The 14,333-nt window shown below is 39.6% G+C and overlaps 1 long non-coding RNA gene across 1 annotated transcript in view; it reads left to right on the forward strand.

Moving 5' to 3' along the window:
• The first annotated feature begins 275 nt into the window (after positions 1-275).
• The window catches only part of LOC142139468 (uncharacterized), a 353,675-nt gene continuing 339,617 nt past the window's right edge, over positions 276-14,333 (forward strand). Inside the window, exon 1 of the long non-coding RNA XR_012688210.1 lies at positions 276-315. This is a non-coding gene — a long non-coding RNA (uncharacterized LOC142139468). The remainder of the gene's footprint in view (positions 316-14,333) is intronic.

Here is a 14,333-nt window from a genome sequence, read left to right on the forward strand (position 1 = left end):
GCCGCGATTCCCGGTGAATCGCGGCGTTTGGCCCCGCCCCCGCTGTCAAATGACGCAATTTGCGTCATGACGTCACAGGGGGCGGGGCCGAAATGACGCGATTTCGGCCACCCCGCCCCTTCACGCCCCCCTCCACTGGCTGGCTCCCGGAAGGGAGCTGAAGAAAGTAGGTAAGTATGAAATACCTTCTGCAGGTAGCAAGGCACGGTCTTCCTGGCACGGTCTTCCTGGCACGGTCATCCTGGCACGGTCTTCCTATCACGGTCATGGTCTTCCTGGCACGGTCTTCCTGGCACTGGTTTCCTGGATACATGGGTAGGTCTGTGGTATGTTGCACATTGAGTGTACCAGTATATATTACTTATTTTAATTATTTGTTTTTGTGAGGTTTATTAGACATTTTCTCATGTAATTTATAGCAATTGATTTGCCACATTTCAACTCCATCCTGGCAATAATAAGCAGATATTTCCTTATTAGTGTGGTCCAAAGCATTATTATAATTTATTTTTATTAATGTTTAATAATAACATTAATTTTATTAATGACCCCTCAAAAATATTTTTAAACTGTTTAAACTTGTGTTGGTATTTGCTCAAAACAACCCTATCTGTAAAAAACAGCAAGCAGCACTGGCGCAAAAAAAAAGCACCTTGTTTTCTTTGTGATGGTATCACTTTATTCTCTTTCAATGACCCCATCCAAATGATTCTCAGCTGCAACTAGCAAAGTGTATGTCTCACAACTTTGCAAAATAAAAAAACTGGGACAAAATTGGCCACACCCTTGAGCTGCCTAAAGCTGGGTACACACTACTCTGTTTTCGTCTAATAATCGGCTCAAACGGCCGACATACGACCGCTCGTTCAAAAGTCAGGTCAGTGTGTGCAGTGACACCATGGTCGAAAGTCTGCCCAAATGGACGATTCTCGCCTCATTTGGTTGGTCGTTCCGTTTAATATTTTCGTTCCAATCTCGTTTCCATTGTGTAGTGTGTATAAACTTCCAACCGATCCACGACAATCCTCCGATCTTTCCTCGACCTGGGGGGCGTGTGTATGTAAATTTTTTGATGTCTGTCCCAGTCCCACGTGGTGCGGAATCCGCACATCACTGACTTGTGTTTTGTATCGATGTATATTGCGACTGTCTGGCTGCAGACCATTACACTTGTATAGAGCACGTGTGTTATTACCCTTTGCATCTATGTTGGCAATGTATTCGTATTTACTCTTTATAAACTTTAACCTTTATAACCTATTAAAGTTATATTAACCTTTATTAACTTATAATTGTGAAGTACCCAGCATAAACCACACAGTGTTCATGCAACATTTTTATTGCAGGAAAAAGGTACAAAAAATTTTACACACACAGCTGTCTGAAAGATTTGCATGAGAAGTGAGCGCGCCCTTACCAATCAGAGCGTAGAGTACTGCAGAGTATTTTTTTTACTATTTAGTATTTTTAAAGGTGCTACTGGTTTGTGGCAGAACAGGTCTTGATGTCGCTTGGGTTTCTATTCCCTTTGATTTCTATATCTACGATACAAGGAAATAAAAAAATGTTTACCATTTAACTTCTATATCTGTAATTTATATAAAACGACATAAATACTCTCATTTTCTCACCTTGCACACTGCTCGCGATCAGTTTATATTTTGGTCCCTGTTGTGAAATCGCAATAATAGCGGGCCTAACCTCCGAGCATTCTGGAAAACAGGTGCCATTTTGGTTATTATAACGGTACAGGTATGTGCCCAAAGCATTTAGTTGTCTACACATGTTCACTGAAATACCTTCATGTAAAACTTCTTTAGTATATTTTTCTTTTTCAATTTTTTCTTGCTTGATAACAGGTGTAACATTAGTGGTATCAGTGGTATATAAACAGGCCTTCTCACCGTTAATTCTTCGTTCTGACATAAAAAAAAATTAGGTTACAAATTAGTTTACATTGCTTTATGTGACACTAGAATGAAATAAAATCCTTCTAACAGGTATACTACACGTGCTACTGACCTTTTTTAATGTCGTTGTCGTCCTGGTCCAGCACTTTGACCATCATCTCCACCTCTCTTGTGCTCATTGGATTTGCTCTTTGCCCTTCTTGAGTATCTCCACCCCCCACCTTAACTTTTCCAACATTTTTTGGCCCTTCCAGCACCATCTCTGACTCTGTCTCCATCTCCATAGCTGCAACCCCCACTGACTCCTTCTCCTCACCCACAACCCCCACTGACACCTTCTCCTCAACCTTAACACCCACTGACACTTGCTCACTCGCCATCTTCTGACGCTCTTTGGCGCCAAACAGGTTCCTCTGTCATTTTATACACTCAGACATGGGGGTTCGTTTCTGCTGTGGACCAATCAGCGATGATGCACGCCGAGAAGGGAGTATTCCATTACATACGAAGGGATTTTGTTATTAGGGAATATTCATTGCATTGCACTTTGGTTTTGAGTGGTTTTAAGGGGGTTTATATGTGGTGGGGGGATATGTATACTTACAGGAAGATTCCCAGGTCAAAGTCAATGTTGAGGCCTTTCGGTGTTATGGTTCTTAGTTTGTGGATCCACTTGGCTTCTTATTTCGAGATCAGTTTGATGTAGTCGCCTCCTCTCCATGGTTTTGGGACTTGTTTGATGGCCATAAATTTCAATCCTGTAGGGTCTTGGTTGTGGGTTGTTCTAAAATGTTCTGAGACACTATGATTCTGTACTCCTTTTCTTATGTTCCTTATATGTTCTGGGATTCTTGTTTTAAGGTTCCTGATGGTTCTTCCTATGTATTGTAGTCCGCAGGAGCATTCGAATAGGTAGATTACTCCTGTGGAGTCGCAGGTCATTTTTTCTTCTATTTTTTGTATGCTTCCGTATGAGTTTGAGCTGAAGTTTGTGGATGGTTTGGTGGAGCTGTGTTTGGTTGTTCTGCATGCTGTACATCTATTGCAGTGGTAGAATCCCTTTTTCCCTTCTTTTATCCATGTTTCTTTGTTTTTCTTTTGTTTGCCATCTGTTGGGATGAAGCTGGCTGTTATTGTGTTTTTTAGGTTTCTTGCCTTTCTGTATATTACCCGTGGTCTCTGTGGTAAGTATTCTTTAATTTGTTCGTCTTCTAGTAGGATGTGCCAGTGTTTCTTCAGGATGTTTTCAAATTTTCTGTGGTTGCTGTGGTAATTCGTGATGAACAGGGGTGTGCTCTCTTCTTTTGTTTCTTTCTTTTTGTATGAAAAGAGTTCCTCCCTTTTCAGTTTTTCTGCCTTTTCTAGTTCCTTGTTGAGAGGATCTTGGTCGTATTTTCTCTCTAGGAACTTTTGCTTCATTGTTTCTGCTTGTTCCTTGAAAGTTTTCACGAAGGAGCAGTTTCTTCTTAACCTTCTGAATTGCCCTCCTGGGATGTTTTTCAGCTATGTCTTGTGATGGTTGCTGCTTGCCAGGATGTAACTGTTGCAGTCGACTGGCTTCATGTAGGTTTTGGACTTGATGTTGTTATTTTCCACGTATATGGTGAGATCCAGGAAGTCTACTTTTGTATTGCTGGAGTTGGAGGTGAATTTCAGGTTTAGATTGTTGGTGTTGATGTATTGCAGGAAGGAGAGAAGGTCTTCTTCGTTACCTTTCCATATGAAGACGATGTCATCTATGTATCTTTTCCATGTAACTATGTTACTGTGGTAGGGGTTGTTGTTCCAGATGTTGTCATCTTCCCATTTGGCCATGTAGAGATTCGCGTAGCTTGGCGCAAATTTCGTCCCCATTGCGGTACCTGTGACCTGTTTGTAGTAGGTGTCTTCAAACCAGAAGTAGTTGTGGTCAAGGATGAAGTTGATGGCTTCTATAATGAATTCGGACTGGATGGTAGGTATGTCTTGGATCTTCCCAAGGTGGTGTTTGCTATGTTCGCATCCTTTCTTATGGTCTATGATGGTGTAGAGGGATGTCATGTCGCATGTGACTAGGGTGTAGTTTTCTTCCTACTTGATCTCGTTTAGGATCTTCAGGATCTGTGTCGTGTCCTTGAGGTGGCTTCTTTGTGTGTTCACTAGCGGTTGTAGGAAATGATCGATGTATTCTGAGAGATTGCTGGTAAGTGATTAAATTCCGGATACTATCGGCCTTCCAGGTGGCTTCAGGCAGAGTTTCCGTGTGAATTTGTGGAGGTCTATGTATGTTTCAAACGCATCTATTTTGTTCTTGGGGGCTAACTTTAAGCCTTTGTTCAGTAGTGTGGTCGTGTGGGTGGTCAGGATGAGGTTGCTGAGGTTGAATATGCCTTCTGATTTTATCTCTTCTTTTTCTGTGCGTTTCCTAGTTCTTCTTTTTGCGAGTATTCCTCCTCTTTTTCCTCTTCTGAATCTATGGATACTGTTTTTCTTTTCGCGGCTGGTGTGTGGTTTGATTGATATGGCGGGTCTGGTTGTTTTTGGAGAAACTCTACCCCAACCCTGCCCCTCTTTCTCCTACACCCCTCTTTATCTTTATCCCAGGTTGCGCCACGGCAAAAACGACGAAACATAAAATATATATTTCTTGGATATAGCCAGTGGTCCCGCCATATATAATAATTCTACCTTAGTCTACATCTAAAGGAAATATGTGTTCAACACAATTTGTTTGCTGGGGGGAGTTTTGAAATGTTTAAGTTAATTAAACATCTGGTTAAGGGGACTTTTAAAACCCCCAGTGATACAATAAAGATAAGCATCTATTTTGCAGGAGCTATCACTTCAGATAATGCCATTTACATGGAAGACCTTTGAGTGAATCCTTTACCCACTTGAGTATTTGGTACATTCTGGGAATTTAAAATATTTTGAGCAGTAGAAGATCTTGGATTAGTCCTCAGAAATGAAAACCTGTTAGGGAACCTTGGGCTTTCAGGTTTCCTTTCGCTGATCTTCAGGAACTTGTGTCTGATTTTTGGTCCCCTCATCAACTCCTATCTCTATTGTTGTAACCTAGTGGTGGATAATAAGGTGGGTGTTTAGGGTGATAGCTTTGGGCCCAGTTCAGTAGGAGGCCCCAGACCAGTCCCATTCAAGCTCAGTGCTTGCAGGTATGACCTTATCTAGATAAAGTAAGTGAAGCAAAAGGCTTACTGTATTCCTTAATTACCGGGAAAAGGAGTAAGCTTGCTTTGTATTACTAATAATTGTTCTTGAAAGGATAGTGAATAATTTATGGGCCTGATGAGAAGCTGGACACATGTAGGGCGTAATTTATGCTCAAAAATGCAGTCTGTAAAAATAGCCAAAGTGCTGAGTTGCAGGCATCCCAAGGTTTGTGATGCATTCAGCGCTGCGACTATAGCCTATATGCCAGTTTTATGTCAGCTATACGTACTCCCACATACACATACATGCGCTATTTGCTTGGGACAGCTTTTTTTTTTTAGAGTTCATTGCACCAAAAATGCCTCCAATTCAGCAGCAGCCCATAATTCTGTACCATCTTCACCAGGACACAGCAAGCTTACTCATGCAGTTTATAAGCACAAGGAAAGATTGGTAACATTTATTTTGATTGCAATCAACACATTCTCTATTAGGTTTGATATAACACAGCAGATATAATACTTTTCCCATACAAATGAAAGAATCCATTTTTTTTCTAGAGTACTCCACAAACTCCTATAATACATGCTCAATGAATAAATATAGCACCTCTTAGCTTCAGAGGTAAATTACCCATTAGCCAATCAGAAGAGGCTAACCAGTGCTGGTGACAGTCATTGTCGTGTATTTTCCCGTGCCCTTTAGCAGCCACATTTGCGTGAATACCCTTTTTGTATTCAGCCTATGTTATTCATCATCATAAGCTATTTATATAACGCCACTAATTCCACAGCGCTATACTGAGAACTCACTCACATCAGTCCCTGCCCCAATAGAGCTTACAGTTTAAATTCCCTATCATACAGACACACACACGAACTAAGGTCAATTTGATAGAAGCCAATTAACCTATTAGTATGTGTTTGGAGTGTGGGAGGAAACTGGAGCGCCCGGAGGAAACCCACGCAAACACGGGGACAACATACAAACTCCACACAGATAAGGCCATGGTTAGGAATCAAACTCATGACCCCAGTGCTGTGATGCAGAAGTGCTAATCACCAAGCCACCGTGCTTCCCGATTATTCTGCACCATGTGCACATATAAGTGCATTCTCTTTGTGGGCACGCACAATGCAGATTTTTGTAATTTAAGCCATGCTAAATGGGCGTATGTTCAACTCAGCATCAGGCCCTTTGAGCATTTCAGTGGGTCGGCCGCGGAAAAAACGTTTGGCATCTCCCAGGGCGCATAGTTGTTTTAATTCGTCTCTGCTCTACCATCTCCATACTTTCCTTCTCCTTCTCCTTTTCCCTGCAGGGGAATAAACGTCAAAGATTGAGTAGGATTTGTTTACATGTTTAGTCTAATTACACTTAACAATTTAAGAGGACACGCAGATGGGTTGAGGTCAGCAATTTACTATTTTTCTCTTCACAGTTTAATATTTTCCAACCTCAATTAAGTGCCTTTTAAAAAGTATTTATGATAATATGTTGTCAAGGGAGTGCAAATAAAGTATAATTGTAGCACATAAATACTCCTGGGAAATTCTAAGCTGTATTAATTGTCAATTAAATTGCACATTAAAAAAAACTATTGGACAAAAATATACATGGACAGAACCTTTAATAGGTACTGTAGGAACTTTTTACATTGTTAGTGGACTTCTGTTCAATTTCTAAAATCAGACATAAAATTATAATCGATAAAGTAATGATAAAATAAAAAAGTACAAGTTAGACCTTTAAGATGAGTAGATTATCATGAACAACAGAAAAAAAAACAAGTCGAGGTTCACTAAAATCATATATGTGAAATATATACAATATTATTTTTTTTGGGTCTAAATTATGTTTAATAGCATCAAAATGGTCGGTTTTGCAGAAAGAACTGCACATCTATCTTGTTTTGCAGGTTAAAAACACTTGAGCAAAGTGTATCAAATGTTACCTTGCCTGATGTGAACATTATACAGTATTTTTTACTGGGAGGGTTGTATGATTGGGACACAGAGAGTTTGAAGTATTAAAGGAAAGAAGGAATCTGTGTATATGCAATACAGATTCATTGAGCATGATCCAGCAGAGCCAGATCACAAACTTAGGGGACAATTCAATTAGCAACAAGGTTCCGTAGTAGCCTCGTGCTCAAATGTGCAAAGATCATTAATTAAACATCACGCCAAACACAATGCGTGATGCTGCTACGACACCTTGTGAAATGGGCTCTCATAGGAAACTGGTTATCAAAATCTGTTATCAAGAATCTGTTTTCCTTCTCCTACTTTCAATTGATTTCCTCTACATACATTTCATTTTCATCAGCATTCACTAATATCACTCCCCACACTTTCTGATAGTTCTCATGTTCAACATCAAAGATTGAAGTGAACAACAGATACATACTTTGCTGCAAAAAGTAAAGATTAGCAAATATACAGAAATGATATAGAATAAATTATATATAATGCAAGGTATACAGAATACTATGCTCATATACACTACATCAGATGTATGTCCACACTCTTCTTTGTAAAATTTTGAGGTGGTAAGCTATATATCTACATTATATATATATATATATATATATATATATATATATATATATATATATATATGTATATATATATATATATATATGTATATATATATATATATATATATATATATATATATATATATATATATATTAAAGCTATATATCTACTTACCCTTAAACACAGGTAAGTGTTTTTCTTTTTCTTTTTGTGAAACAGGAAACGGCATTAGTCTGCACGTAACTTAGGCGTACTCATTACAAAGTGAAGAGGAGGCGTATTGGTGTGTCCTGAGCTTAGTGAGTACAAGAAGACATTTACCCTATAGATTATTGATCTTTATAATGTCAGGCTTCCTAGCTGTGTTCAATCACTAGAGGTATAATGTCTATACAAGGCCTACAGCTGTCCATACAAGCTGCAAATTGGACAGTCCGTTAAGTCATTTATACCAAATTGCCCTCAAATCTAAACATCCTTATCAGATGTTAATTGGGAATTCTGGTTATTACACAAGCAGTAATTCGGGACCTGTTTGGTCTAATACATTCATATTGCTCCTGTTAGGACTGACAGGAAGTCTCTTTGGATCTCTTAGTGTGGTATGTATGTGTTTATTGTTATAACAAAATATGTGTGTCATGTAACAGTTACCTAGTCATTGAACAGAAGGCCTCCTTCATCACCAAGCCAGTTTTGGGTGTGTCCATTCCGTTGAGAATAACTTATTGTTTAATTTACTATGGGAATTTTAGATTTTTCTTAAGGGTTAAAACAATCTTCTGGTAGTATGTTGGTTTAAATATGCTTTTTTTAAAAAAATGTATTATACATTGAAAAATAATAAAACTGTATAATTTTAAACTGCTGATGTTGGTGTTGAAGCTGCAGTTGGGACAGGGGAAGTTTATAACCCCATTCAGCATCCGAAATTTCCATTATTGGAAAAAAATATTCAATGGGTTTGTTTCATTATGTTAAAAAATGTCTTCTATTCTTCATCTGTTTATCAAGCTAATGTTGCTTTAAAGTTACTGGTCCATTAAGCTAACTCATTGGAAGTTATCAATTCTGTACACTGTATAACAGGTTGTGGCTTTTTTTTAAATCAAGTAATTTTTTTTAAATTGAAATTTTTCCAAACAAAACAGAAATAAAAATAACAAAATAACAAATATAGTTCCATTGTATGTCATATACCAGGTTGTATCTTTAATGCAGTATGAATTTATCGGTCCTCTGAAAATATTGTCCTCTAACATTTTTAATACAAGAACGAAAATAATGACAAGTCACCTCTGCGACAGGCCCTCCTTGGTTAAGTATAGTGTAATTGAAATCCTGTAGCAAAAAAAAAGACTTTCGGCTCCTAGCCCACAAGTGGCCCTGTGGTTTGGCCAATTAGCATGCTGGTCAGCCTGGCTCCATCATGCTTTTTGTGGGCCCCGCTCCATGTCAGCTTTTTATCCCAGTGACAAGCGCTGATGTGGATCAGGGAGCTGGCGATGTAGGGACAGAGGGCTGCTCAGTACACTATCAGAATATGCAACACGCTTTCTATCTGTCCCTCTCCTGAGGCACGGAGGGGGATTTAAATTGTGACAGGCTTTGAACAGCGTTTACCGAACATGAGAACTCTGAAATCACAATGCCACAATTGTCTTTGCAATTAAGCACTGTTGAAACATATCACATTGACTTTTAGAACTTGCATCTCTGTGACAATTTTGAAGGAATTGGATCCAACAACATTCTCCTGTCACCAAATTTCATGGGTGACTTTACACAGGGAGCATAATGGGTTGGACCATTTCTGATATGGTCTTACCGGTTTTTGTTCTTTAATGTGTACATAACGACTCATTTGGAGGTGGACGTGCATACGATTAGAACAGACATAGAGAAAAGAGGCGCGCAAAAAGAATATCTATGTGCATATGTACACAAGATGCGCCCAACAGTAGCATTTGTGTCAGGTAGGTGACAAGTGTAATAAATATATACACTTACACCCCACGCTAGCATAAAGATAGCATAGGGATAGCGTAGAAATGTGGCATGACACTGATAATAGTGTATGCAAAACTCATATCAAACATATTAACAGGAACAATCCAATCAGGTGCTCCACTCAATAGGCAAACCGAGGGAGGGGGGTTTCCTAGCGCCTGGAAACCCGCCTCCGAGTCTGGGGTACTGTATGCTTGAAGTAGCTGGACCCTGCCCCAGGACCAGCCACTTTGCAGCTTGTGTGCAGATCATTTCTGTCTGCACTGTTTCCAGCCATCTCTCCCCAACAAGTATTGAAAGCAGCAAGAACAGGAAGCAGAGAGCAGGACAGTCTGTCAACTGTTCTGACACACTCAGTCAGTACTTTGTCCTGATTGTAGGGACAGTTGGTAGGTATGTTCCGCTTCACACAGTTCTTCTCAAAAAGGGAGAGCTTTGTGCCCTTAACAGTAGTGCACGCAGCATTGTCCATGTATATGATGGGGATAGGAAGAGTTGGAGAGCAGCTAAACACTGTCTAAAATTGTAGCCACACCCGGAAGCATGCTGGCCACGGCCACTGGCGGTGTAGCATGGAAACCCCTCTCTACAAATCTTGCGTTTGCCCTTGCACTCAGGTATGCAGGTACATATGTATACAGAATTTCCACAAATATTCTAAAACTGTTTGGCTGCTAGTGGTCAGATAACGAACCTGCAGAACAGACTGGCGGAGGTCTTCGCCTATAGCAGCCGTCTTTCCTGTAGAGCTAGATGCGCTCACAGGTACTCCGATGCCCCCAGGACTTAACTCCAAGTAGTGTAGGTTCGTTATACTAACCGCAGCGCAGGCCTGGAGACAATACAGATGGTAATGGATGGTCAGACGAAAGCCAAGGTCAGGGGTCACTTGCAGAGTAGGATAGTCAGAAAACACGCCAAAGGTCGAGGTCACGAGCAGATCAGCAGAATCTCCAGGCATAGGGGGCCGCATGTCAGTGATGTGCAGAAGTCTACATTTGGGTGTATACATTTGTATATTTAGTGCGTACGCACAGTATGGAAATGCAACAAAATAAAAGCAGAAATATATCCAACTCGAAATAAGCCCTGACATTCATCATAATTGGTTTCTAAATATTCACAATTTATATATAAAGCTACATTTACAAACGTTGATCTATACTGCTGTAGTTTTTCTGTCAGTTGATAGTCAATAAAAGCATTTTATTGGTCTCTGATTTATATAATTTCATTTCAATAAGTGCATCGGCTTCCTTAGATCTTCAAAAATTTATGTTTGGCTAGCTACTCAAATTTCCGTGACTTTGGCTATCTCCACCCCACATATATTGCATATAACACCCATAAAAATACATAAACAACTCCACTCACACGTCATCTTTAAACTACTGCCTGGATTGTGCACAGAACTGTCAGATTCCTCAGCTTTGTTTGAGTTAATTATTACCATAGCTTGTCCCATAATGGTGCTAGGAACATCTTGGTGCAAGTCACTGATTGCCATGATTATTAATTATCTAACAGCTTATGAATGTAACACAGTTCTACCATTTACTCCTGGTCTTATTCACCACTATGAATGGACCTATGGCTTAGAGACACACATCTGTCCTCAGAATGGTCTGACACATGGATGATTTGTAGGGATGCTGTATAAACAGGACACGCATTTCACTTGTCATACTAGAGTGGTTTCTACATGCAGTCAATATTGATTTTTTTTGCTGCCGAATAAGCAATAGTTGTGGTTTGCCAAAACAGTAGTACTCAGTACGTATCATTCTGAAGCGTACATAGTGATACCTATATGTTTGTTTATACAAATGATCTCCATTCACAAGACCGTAAAAATAACAGTAATTTGGACATTTCACCTTTCCAAGCGCCCACAGACTTGAAGGTAGATTTATCAAACTTTCTAAAAAGGAAAAGTGGTGGCGTTGCCCATAGCAACCAATAAGATTCTAAGGGGTATATTTACTAAACTGCAGGTTTGAAAAGTACCACTGTGTTGGCAAAATTGCCATTGATTTTTGTTATGCTGTCAGGCATGTTTCCATCACATGCTTTATAAAGTACATATATAGCCAGAGAACTTCAGTGCTGAAGATTGTCCACCCTCCGCCTAGTGATGTAGATAGCTTTTCCTGGACTATACCCCAGTTTAGATGAGAGATCTCCTTTAAGGATGCACCGCTGTCTCTGAAATAATATCCGGACCTATCCTGACTTACTATAAATCCAGGCCTGGGGCAAAAAGAGGAGCATACAAGATTATTTATTACTATTTATGAACAGTTTTTCATCTAGTGCCTACAGCTTATACAGAGAATATTAAACATTCACATCAGCTTCTGCCCTGTGTAGCGCTTACAGTCTGTATTCCTGACCAAAAAGGGACAGATGTGAGCATGCTGAATTGGACGTACCTCCAGATGCGTCCAGATCTGCAATGGTCGTATACATGCCAGGTTGACGTCAGGCGCATGTTAAACTTTCTAGCGTCAAACTCCACATATGAGGCCAGTGCATGGTACGGCTGTGTGGAGATTCAGAGCAGGGCGTATGACGCAGAGCCTATGCCATACTTCTCAATGAAGATAGCTCATAGATGCTAGCTCATGGTTGATGCATTATCGTCACTTATGTATTTAAGCTCCCATAAACCATACGAGTAAGGTGCTACTAAGTCAGCAGTGTGTATGCTTCGGATACTGCTTTTTACGGGTCAAGGATTGTGTAGTTTGTAGTTACAATGAATTAATTACCTATTGCCCCATCAGTAAATGACTGAAAGATAATATAATATATGTAAAAGAATAAAATTGTTTTAAACAAACTTTTATTATCATAGACAAATAAAATGAAAATGCATCCAGGTCTGTAACCCAAAGAATCCCAAAACATAATTCTTCCACTCTGAAAAAAAGAAATGTTTCTTATTGCCATTCTCGAAAACCCACAAGGGTGTTCCCCTCGTGGCTATTTCTGGAGCTCAGCTTTAAGAGAATGTGTTTTTCTCATAGTGTTCGCTTGCAGTGTTACTAATTAAATGTGCTGATTTGAATTAAGCAATCAAATAGTGATTAATTCGAAACACCCCAGCAGCTGTCGCCTTAACACTGAGGGCAACAGGAATCTCCTGCTTCTTTGGCGCAACTGTTGTAAGGCTTAAATGTAAGTAATGAGAACAAACGCATATCATATAGTCATAGCGCAAACGCATTAAGTGCAATCAGCTGGAGAAGGTAATCCCCAGTCAGCCAATCAGACGGCAGACAATGAGAAACATCTTGCTAATTAATGCTGCTGCTGATCATCATCATCATCAATGCATGTTCTTCACCAGGGGTCGGGCGCTTTCAAGCGATACGCCCCCAGACAAGCATACATGTGTCTGTGTCCAGGTCGCATTTATGAGAACACGCAGTTATGCTCGGTACACACCATACAAAATTTCTCCCGATGCGATATCCTTAACGATTTTACCGACTGAAAATAAAAATTATGTGCTCTTCATCTGTCATAACCATCGCCGGAAAAGATGGTGACTCTGCACACTCCATATAGATCTATGGACACTGTCGGTCCTGAGTGTATACACACTGCAGAATTGGAACGACATTGTTTCATCGTTGAATAGAATTTTTACACTGGTTTAAAAATCAAATCAAACATTACAATGTGCTTTGGAACGATAATCGTTCGTTCATCTTTGGAGCGCACATTCTAATGCAATATCAGGCCGAACGCTCATTTATCGTGTGATTGGCATGATACTTGGCTGAAAACCCTGTAGTGTGCACCAAGATTTACTGTATTCAGCCTATGTCAAAAATACTGTCATCCTGCATTCAGTGATGTCTTGCAGCATTAAAACATTTGCTGGTTTGTAGAAAGGGAAACAATGGTGAGCATGATGTCACATAGCAGGAAGTAACTGCATTTACACTGCACCGCCTCTGCATTATTCCCATGGTTATAAGTGAACTTTTGTAACATCAATTACGTGCTGATGAGCTTACACCAAGCAGATGATCCCTGCATGCCATTTGTCAGGTGTACTTTAATAATAATAATAATAATAATAATAATAATAATAATAATAATAATCCCGAGTGGGATCATTTAGATGAGGTAAAGAGGTGAAGAGGACACAATTATAGGGGTGGTCCCAGCTTTTTGGAGTGGAGCACAGTGTTTTTGCAAAAGACCTTAGGCTAGATTTACTAAGCTGCGGGTTTGAAAAAGTGGGAATGTTGCCTATAGCACCCAATCAGATTCTAGCTGTCATTTTGTATAAGGTACTAAATAAATGAAAGCTAGAATCTGATTGGTTGCTATAGGCAACATCCCCACTTTTTTAAACCCGCAGCTTAGTAAATCTAGCCCCTTGTCTTCTCTGCCACCTCTGAGGTCATACAGATCAGGTCTTGTCCTTCTACTTATAATGAGATGCACATTGCATTTCCTTTTACACTTTTGCCATAAAGTGTATTTGTAGCCACAAGTCAACCAATTAGTAAAAATATTAAAACACAAAAATGTGACCTTTATCAAAGACTGTCCCAATGTTCCCTCACTTCATGACTAACACAATCCATGAATGAGGCTTGACTGAGCAGTATTTTAGGAGAAAAGTAATAATGTTGTAATACATAAAAGTGGTACTCCTATTATTAGTTATAATTGGACTTTATTGTGCATTTGTTACTGTTTC

The sequence above is a fragment of the Mixophyes fleayi genome, chromosome 2 (assembly GCF_038048845.1).
Source record: "Mixophyes fleayi isolate aMixFle1 chromosome 2, aMixFle1.hap1, whole genome shotgun sequence".
In the NCBI taxonomy this organism is placed as follows: domain Eukaryota; kingdom Metazoa; phylum Chordata; class Amphibia; order Anura; family Limnodynastidae; genus Mixophyes; species Mixophyes fleayi.